This window comes from Xyrauchen texanus, chromosome 43 (genome assembly GCF_025860055.1).
Source record: "Xyrauchen texanus isolate HMW12.3.18 chromosome 43, RBS_HiC_50CHRs, whole genome shotgun sequence".
NCBI classification, from domain to species: domain Eukaryota; kingdom Metazoa; phylum Chordata; class Actinopteri; order Cypriniformes; family Catostomidae; genus Xyrauchen; species Xyrauchen texanus.
Genome location: NC_068318.1, coordinates 9,284,360 through 9,294,991, shown reverse-complemented (window position 1 = coordinate 9,294,991; position 10,632 = coordinate 9,284,360).

The window sequence follows — 10,632 nt, the reverse complement described above, 5'->3', positions numbered from 1 at the left end:
AGACCGCAGGGACGAAACCCCTCTTCCCCCCCTCCTCGACCAATCTGCCGGTGAGCACCAGGTAAGTGCTATGATGTCTCTTGACTCAGCACCGCCACAGGGCTCAAACCCCGTCAATGTGGCCTCCCTGGATCCGCCCCGCAGCGAGGCCCCACCCGCCGGTACGTCCGATTACATTTTTCCCCTGGTCCCCCTGGCCTGGAGTTTGGGCGCGTGGCTCACGCTTTCCAACCTGTCGCAATGGCTGACCCGGACCGTCCAACTCGGCTATGCGATTCAGTTCGCCAGGCATCAATAGGCATCGCCAGGTTCGCGGCGGTAAACCTGAAAGATGCGTACTTCAACGTCTCGATTCTACCTTGACACAGACCCTTCCTGCGGTTTGCATTCGAGGATCAGGCATACCAGCACAAAGTCCTCCCTTTCGGCCTGTCCTTGTCCCCTCGTGTCTTCACGAAGGTCGCAGATTGCGTTTTCCCACTGAAGACCGCGGCCCCACTGAAACTATTTCAGAGGCTCCTGGGGCATATGGAATCCTCGGCTGTGGCCACACTGCTCGGGTTGATACATATGAGACCATTTCAGCACTGGCTCTGGACTCGAGTACCGAGATGGTCATGGCGCCACGGCACACGTCACATGGCCATCACGCCAATCTGTCGCCACCTCTTCAGCCCTCAGTGTCCTACCACCTTAATATCCCCTCCCCTCTCTCTGGGTGGGGTGTGGTCTCCGCGGTGTCTTCCCCTTGGGAGTGACACCCCCGCAACACAGACACTGGCGTCCCAGTCGGTTAGCAAATTTTCTCTTTTTCTGGGGAGAAAAAGAAAAAAGAGGGAGAAGAGGCACGATTAGGACAAACCTGTCCCTATCCTTTTGGGTTGTCAACTCGTCCCCAAAAGGGCTGTTCGACACTCACACTAGCATCAGGGGAGGTTACGGGCTGGCCTGGTGCGCTGGATATGCGGCACAAAGTAGTCTGCCTGTCTCACACTGCCGATCCATGTGAGTGACAGATAGGGAATGTCCTGGTTACTTTCGTAACCTCCGTCCCCTGATGGAGGGAATGAGACGTTGTGTCCCCTCCAACCACAATGCTGAACTACCCGCTGAAATGTCCGGGACCTTATTCTCGGCTCCTCAGCACAAAACCTAATTATGCATGTCCCCTCCTTTTATACCCATTTGTCCGGGGGAGGGGCATGTAAATACCACTCGCCATTTCCCTTTGGCCTTTTATCAAAGTTCAGCGGTGTCTCGGGCTCTCAATCGTGACACCTAGTATCACTACATTGACACAACGTCTCATTCCCTCCATCAGGGAATGGAGGTTACGAAAGTAACCAGGACTATACCTTGTTTGAGGAATAAAAGGTTATTTAGGTCCCTGTGACAATGAGTGTGAACATGGGATGAGAAGGCAACAAATGGCAGACTGAGCTGGTAATGAAATGAAGTCGTGGGTCAGAGGACCATTTGGTGCCCTTTAGACATGACTGTTTTGTGGAATGCAGCAGCATGATCATTAGGCATATGACACACCACATGTGGTACTAATGTTTCACTAAAACAGACAGAACTAGAATAGTTCTAATATTTACATCTGTCAGGCCATGGCTATGCGGTAATTAAGGTGTTCTGTGTGGTTGTTTACATGTTGCTATGTGTTTGTCGACCCAATTCTGAAAAATTCCTGACAGCTTTGCATAAGCAATCTCTGAGACACAGGTTCTGGTCCCATGGGAACCAGGAAGTAATCGCAGGATGTGCTTTTTCAATTTTTTTTCTATTGTATTATGAATACACCTGCCCATGATATGTGTTTATTTTTTAGATTTAACAGCATGAACACAATTTATCAGTGAAACCTAAATTATAGAGCTTATATCAAAAGAAGAGTCTGTCCAACCAGTCACATTAGTGGACATTTATTTTTTCCAGAAAAATGCCAAATGTCACTGTTCCTAGTCAACTTGCCCCAAGCGAGAATCGAAACGGCAATCTCTGGCATTGGAGGCCCTAGGAAGGAGGCTAGAAAAGCAATGGCTCTTCAGACCAGAAGAGTGAGGTTTACACACTGCACAGCAACCACGTACCTGCTGACTACCATTAGCCAGCAGCCATATCACCTTGTAGCTTAAGACTGTCTGCCTACTGAAGCTAAGCAGGTTTGAGCCTAGTCAGTACCTGGACGGGAGACCTCATGGGGATAACTACGGTTGCTGCTGGAAGAGGTATTAGGGAGACCAGCACAGGGTGCTCACCCTGTGGTCTGTGTGGGTTCTAATGCCCCAGTACAGTGACGGGGACACTATACTGAAAAAGTCACCGTCCTTTAGATGAGTTCCTGACTCTCTGTGATCATTAAAAATCCCAGGACACTTCTCGAAAAGAGTAACGGTATAACCCTGCTGTCCTGACCATATTACCCCATTGGCTCTTATCAGTCATGGCCTACAAATAATCCCCATACATGAATTGGCTCTATCATTCCACTCTCTCCTATCCACCAATAGTTGGTGTGTTGTGAACGCACTGGCACACTATGACTGCTGTTGCATCATCCAAGTGGATTCTGCACACTGCTGGTGGTTGAAGAGAGTCCCCTATTCACATGCGTAAAGTTCTTTGAGTGTAGTGCCAGAAAAGTGCTATATAAATGTAACGTTCATTCAACGTTTATACTGTTATACTGTTTCACAAGCACTTATGCTGGAAAAACTATATAAAATGTAAGAAGCACGGGAATAAACTATACTTTGAAGGAATAAATGCAAGCATATGATTTTTTTTTAAAAAACACAAACCTCTTTTAGTTTTTTACTAATTTGTTCTTTTTTTAAGGTAATTTTACTCATTTAATATTTAGATAATTTTTTTAACTATTTCATTGCACTTCTATCATATATACATGGTAGTTTGTCTGAAATAACACAAAATGTTTGTATATCTTACACATGATTTACACTTGGTCGAAAGCAAGTGTACATTTTGCTTGTACCAACTAACACTTTGAAAATATGAAAACTTTCATAAATCTGACAATTTATATCAGAACAGCTTTACGAATGGTTTACACGAAAATTAGTTCTGCTCGTGTTTCATGAATGAGGCCCAATAAGTTTAAAGCTTTTTACTGAGGATTACTGAGATTTCAAACTAAGTTTGATCAATAGAAACAGTAATATTTGGTTCAGAAAACACTACTAATAAATGAAGTTTGGGGAATGAAAGTGGACAAATTGTTTGAGATGATTACAGAAAGAAAGTAATCAGAAAGACAAAGAAATTAAGACAGACAGGGAAAGTGTGGGAGGATGGAAAAGAGAAAACAAATAGACCAATGACCAAAAAATCTGCTGTCCTTAAAATAGAAAGATTTGAAATGTTTTTGGCAGAAGGACAGAGAAGGGGATCTGAAGGAGAAAATTCCATATTGCAAACACAAAAGAAAGAACAGCTTGTAATTACTGCAGTGCAGTGGTTCTCTATTAGTTTTGTTGCTGGACTCAAATTTTACATTAGACATCAAATGGTGACCAAACACAATACTAAAATTGTTTATCAAACAAAATTTAACAACAAGTTCTTAAAATATATTTTTTTAATATATAAATATTTCCTTGGATTGCATGGTCCCAACAATATACAACATTATTATCATGGCATAGAGTGACAAGGAAAATCTGTAGCTCAACTTATAAAGTTCTGCACTTGAAATGTGAAGGGCTGAGATACGAGTCCTAAAGAGAACGCGTGATGCGATGTCGACATGTGACGCAAAAATGTCATAGAAGCATGGCAAAATGACGTGGCTGCTTCAGCAATTGCACTTCATCACACAAATGCTTTCATGACACTATTGGTTAAATTTAGGTTTAAGGTTTACGGTATGAGGTCAATTTTATTGACTTGAAATTCGATACAGTATTAACCTACAAATTCTCATCTGTTTGGGATAAACTTTTACTCTCTTTTAGCACTACATACTGGACATTTCCACCTGGATCCCCAATACGTGTAGGAAAACAATAATATCACCACAATCACACAAGTTTAATGAGATCAGGCTGCACAAAACACATTGTGGCCTGTGCATGTTGTCCCATATTGCAAGTGAACCCATATTCAGTGTAGTCTGTGTCTTATTTTCCTTTACCTTACGTAGTTTCGTTCATTGTTTTCAAGGATGACAGCATGTTACACAACCTATCCATGTAGGAAAAACAACAATAGACATGGAAAGCTGTATCTCCTCCCTTTCAGAAGTTGATATACCTATTTATTTTGCTATCCTAACTATGCATGGTATTTTATATGGTAATTATATAGTGAGTTGTATTTTATTATTAGCATCAAGCATTATTTTGCAGTCTGTGACCCTATCAGAACACATGGTTAACTAATTTTTGTCACAATCCACCCATTTAGAACCACTGCTTTAGTATATATTTTGCAAGTCACATTAACATCAATGAAACAAATAGTGGGCTTTGACATATACAGACACACATAGGATGGCCTGAGGCACAAACTGACATTATCCAGCTTGTAACAGTCCTTCACTCATTAGCATTACCTCAAACAAGCTGAACATGTACAGAAAAAGAAAAAAAGAAAGCGTTGTTTTTCTCAGTCTCAGTAGAGACAGATCAGATTCATGACAACAGACGACAAGGAAAGTTGTTTTATTGCCAGAGAAAGTTATTACATTTTGTTGAAAGATAATGACGATTTTTTTTTTAACATTTGGAATAAAATGCACAGATTGTGCACAATTAGACCAAATGTGTTTTAATAAAGTATTAAGAAAGAAAGAAAGAAAGAAAGAAAGAAACAATGGGTTGATTTTGATTTCATGTTGACAAAATGTACTGGTGTTCATGATCCCACAGGAAGTCGACATGTTGCTTCTGAATGTTCATGTACCCTGTAATCAACCCCATTCAGCCAAATTCCTGGCAAGTACCATCCTCCATCAGACATGTTTGCATCAACTTGAACATGAAAACAAATATTTCTAGCTCTACTGATAGTGTACTGCTCAAGCAACCTCCGAGACACGGTTTTGGTAGGAAATAATTGTGCTACAATGTTTGCTCTAAAATGAAATTTTAACTCCACTGATAGTTAGGTTTAGAGTTGCCATTTGGGTGAGGGTGTAGAGTTGATAAAAAATTCATTCTTGTTAACTGTATTACATCATTTACAACTAAAACAACTCTCTTTTGGCGCCACTCTGTGGACATTTCATCCAGAAACTGGTCAACAACCAGCTTTGGCCACTGAGGGCCGTGGTTTGAATTTCGGTAAGCACAGACTGGATTCAGATGCAAAACTTGGACCTACTTTCCAGTGTGATCAGTCTGATGTTTAAGTGAAAACTTCTGTGGCATATTTTAAAACATTTTATTTTCAAACTGCATATTATTTGTTTTTTTATTTTTTAGAGGTGCTATTAGCTTTAAAAATCAGAATATAGACATACAGGTTCAAATTTTCAGATTAAGAAGTAATTCAAGAACTCCAAATACAAATCATTTCAGATTCAAATCAAAATTCAGATTGTAAATAAATTAGGCCAAAGGTCAAGCAAAGTTGGGTTATTTACTTGCGCCACCCAGTGGTTAGCACGGCACTGACCAAACAGACCAGTTCGACAGGAGACATATTTAAAAGCATTATGCGTGTCACTGCATTCATATATTAATGCTACATGGACGCTAAAGTGTTTTCCCTCAACTTAGTGTTTTCAGACAGCATGAAGTCAGCAATATCCTTTGTTTAATATGTTTCGTTTTACTTTTTGTTATTACAGATTTTACATTGCCAAAATATGTGGTAACATTTTACATTAAGTTTGCACATGTTTACTTAATGCAGTTAACATTAAGGTAAATGGATAAAACTTTTTACAGCGTTTATTAATTTTGGCCAATTTTAATTTCTTAATATACTGTTTACTGAATGCTGATCACTGGGTTGCACAATTAAATAACCCATCTTTGCTTGCCTTTTGGCCTGGTTTATTTACAATCTGAATTACTTAATCTGAAAATTTGTACTTGTAATTCTGTAATCTGAATTTGTACAGCTAATTCTATCTCCCAATGCCACAAAAAATTTAAGTTTTGTTACATGCCAAGAATTACATGACTAGAACACACAGACTTAAGTCATTGTTCTAGCTCCATAGGGGTGAAGGCTGATATTTTTGTTTGCCCCAGAGAAACTTGAATTACATTTTAAAATCTGCTGTATATTATCTGAAATAAGAATGCTTGTGGAAATGTCTGAAGAAACCATATGAACACATAGAAGGGTCACTTTAGGGTCACTTTGGCTGAGTACTTGCTGTGAATATCTTACCTGTCATTAACATGTTGGCCAAAATCAATTAACAGGCTTTACAGGTGGGCTACTACTGATCACATCCTTTATCCAGTTCTGCTGGGCAGCCCTTTTTTTTAGGCTTTAGTTCAGCCTTACAGCAAGGTTTATGCAGATAAGGGCTTGAAGGAAATATCAGTGGCTGACATGAAATGATCACCTACAGTATATCTTACATCAACATTTTGTGTGAGAGGAAGGGAGGATGTGAGGGTGGGTGTAATTCTCAATGCTCATCACTCCAAAGATGAATTATATGCATTGTTCACTGTAAACAGGACCATGGAACTGGTTCCATCAACTTGCAAATAAGGAAACAGCAATCAATGAGAAATGGACTGTTTAATCGCATTTCACAACAACTGCCTTGGACCAAAGTCCCTTTCAAAGCAAGCCAGTCCACATCTTGGGAATGCTCCTGGGCAGCTATTTTCAATGGATACAAGCAGTGTGAAAGTACAGCTCTTATCATAAATGGGGAAAGACTGAAATCTCCAAAATGGGTGATTAATATTACGATCAAAATTAACGAGCGATAGTGAGACAAATAGACCCAAGAGCAGAGGAACAGTTCAAAGGATTTATTAACAACATATCTGGGCAGTCACTGGGTTGTAGAATGACAAAGATCCAGGTACCGAATGCAGCAGCGGGAAGCGATCTCCAATAGTGTGTGCGTCATGGCCGCACAAGGAGAAATCCTTGATGAGTGTTTGTAGGATGAGTGTGCATTGTGGAAGTCAGGAACAGATTCATAGAATCCTCTGCTGAAGCTTAGTGAGGTACAGAACAATGTCCAGCATAGATGGGCAATCTTAACTCTGGACACGCAGGCAGAGACAAAGTATCCTGCGTGGCAACCACACACACGACACATGGGCAACCAACAGATACATGACACAGGACCAACTAGGCCCAAGTGAGTGAGGTTAGTACTCAACATCAAACAACAATCTAACAAAGATACTGAGAACACGACGGGCTTAAGAAGGGAGTAAATTAGAGTAGAACAGGTGTTGTTCGGCATGCTAATCAGTGGCATGATCAGTGAACAATCAATGCTCCCATGGAAATGCCGATTATGCTTGCTGGCAGTGCCTTTGAGACAAAATGACAAAACAAACAAAACAAACCGGTTTTCTCACTAATTTTGGAGATGTGGAAAACTGGATGAATACTCTAAAGGTAAGGAGGTTGTTTGAGACGGACTGCCACCGGACTAATGACCTTGGCGATGTGAAGCGGCCTGATAAACTTGGGACCCAGCTTACGTGAGGGAAGTCAGAGCAGGATGTCCTTAGTGGACAGACAAACCTTCTGCCAACACATGTAAGCTGAGGCCTTAGCCTGTCCACGACCTCTTAACGTGAGGGCTTCTCTGGCAGTTTTCCAGGTGCATCGGAACCTCTGGATAAAGGCATGGGCGGACGGAACCTGTATGTTGGGTTCTTGTGTGGGGAACAGAGGGGGCTGATTACGGAGGCTGCACTGGAAGGGTGATAACCCTGTAGGTGACGACTGCAAGGAGTTGTGGGCATATTCTACCCAGACTAAATGATCGCTCCAAGACAACGTATTAAGGGAGGCCACACAGCGCAGGGCCTTTTCCAGCTCCTGATTTTTCCGCTCAGCTTGCCCATTTATCTGGGGTTGAAACACAGAGGACAAACTCTCCGTAGCCCCCAGCTGTTGACAATTCTGCCAAAAAACGTGAATTGCCCTCTGTCAGACACCACATAGACCAGGAGGCCATGAATGCAGAAGACATGGTTCTTGACTGCTACCGCTGTCTGCCTCGCTGAATGTAATTTGGGGAGGGGAATAAAATATGCCAACTTCGAGAACCGGTCAACTACAGCCAAAACATCTGTGTTGCCATGGCAGAGGGGGGAGACCAATTACGAAATCCATGGTTAGATATGACCAGGGTTTCGAAGGGACAGGCAGCTGTTGGAGGATCCCGGCTGGAGGTTCACAGGTCTTATTAGTCGCACAAATGGGGCAAGTGGCTACGAATCAACGTATGTCCTGCGCTAATGATGGCCACCGAATCGCTGTCTAATGAGTGTCTGGTTGCAAGTCATCCCTGTATGACAAGCAACATGTGTGACCCAACTGTAGGACTTGCATCCGGGTAGATCATGGAACCAATAACCGGCAAAAAAGCTGGACATGTTGCGGGGGGGCACGGTGTTTCGTAGCAAGTTGTTTCGAGAAGTGGGTAGAATGGTATCCGGTGGGGTGGTAGAGGTCTTGACCTCAAAACACAGAGATAGGGAGTCGGGCTTGATGTTTTTAAAGCCCGGGTGATAAAACAGAAAGAAGTTGAATCGCATTAAATATAGTGCCAAGTGAGCCTGTCTAGAGTTGGGGCATTTGGTGCTGTGAAAATACTCTAGGTTAGGGGTTGGGATCCTTTTTTCACTAAGGAGCCATTTTTTTTTATTTTTGGTTGATGAATTTTTTTCAAAAGAGCCATAGCACAAACAAATAATTTACTGTTTTCAAGTTTTTCATTAAAATAAAATGTTTATTATGCCCATAGACTACTCTAAAACACAAAAACTAAAAAATATGAAACAATTAATAGGTAACATGTTGCAATATGGAATTGAGTACATGTGTTTGTGAGGGTTTCCATAAAATTACTTCATTTTACATTTGTTCATGAAAAAGTTTACATCCCTTTTGGGCTGGGCAATATGTAAAAACATATTTAAAAGATAATCGCCTAAAAATATTGCGATATCTGATTATATTTTTGCTTAAGTGATTTTGCTTTAAAAATGTCATTAATTTATTGAAACACGAAAAACTTAAACAAAAAAACATTTATAAATTCAACTTTCACTTTAAACAAAACAAAAAAAGCAATTAAAATAATGAACTGATCAAAACAATTATATATAACCACCCCAAATCCAAACATTTGCCATCACGCAAGTATTCGTTAATGAAAACAGGTGAATAATTACTTATTGCCTACAAATGAAGAACTAAAGATAAATGTAAAGATGATGATAATAATAATAATAATAATAATAATATTAATAATAATAAATAAGCCTAATAAATTCCCATGTGTTCCCAAAAAAATGCTGCCAAATGTGTGTTCTTATCGAATGTGTTTGTATTGCGCTTAGGTAATACAGTTAATGCTGCCAAAAGAAAAGAAAATATAACTCTATTTTAGGTTCAAGTTGTCTAATTATTTTATGATTTAATCACTTTTGTCTTTGTTTAATATATAAATAAATAAATTATATATAACTCAGCAACAACAAAACAAATCCCTTTTGCAGTACACTGTATTTTAAAGATAATTTTGTAAATCCAAATAACTTTACAGATCTTTATTATAAAGGGTTGAAGCAGTGTTGTCCATGCTTGTTCAATAAACCATAAACAATTAACGAACATGCACCTGTGGAACAGTTGTTAAGACGGTAGGCAATTAAAGTCACAGTTATAAAAACGTAGGACAAGTACCGCCGCAGCCTACATGCACACTACGCAGTCTGCATAAGGCACCAACTCCCTAGGGGGCACCATCTTACCCTAGGAGGGCACCAGAAAGTCTATCGGCTGCCCTTATTCGCACGTTAAGCATTATTCAAGGACCCGAAACAGTTGAGGAACACAGACAATCACTTCACGCTGATATCACGCAAATTATTGGCTGAAGAGGCAGAATGGGTAGGAGGATCAGCCGCCAGGGTAGGTGGATAGCGGCGGCGATGGTGGCATAGGATCAGACATTGATCGGCTCGGATAGCCAAATCCACCAAGACATCGAAGTGCGGAGGCAAATCCAAAGAGTCTCTGTTGAAGCTTAGTGAGGTGCAGAACAATGGTCAGCAGAGATGGGCGATCTTAACTCCTGACACGCGGGCAGAGATGAGGTATCCTACGTGGAAGACCAGCTAACATGCAGCAAAATTGAAAGGTAACCACAGATCCAACATGTGGGCAACCAACAGATACACGAGACAGGACCAATAAAGCAGAGAGAGAGAAGTTAGTACTCAACATCAAACAAAGATCTAGCAAAGATACTGAGAACACGACAGGCTTAAGAAGGGAGTGAATTAGAGGAGAACGGGTGTTGCTCGGCACACTAATCATTGGCATGATCAGTGTTCCCCCGGGAACAATCAATGCTCCCATGGAAACGCTGATCATGCATGCTGGCCACACCTGCGAGGTATGAGGGAGAGAAAATGACAAAATAAACAAACAAAC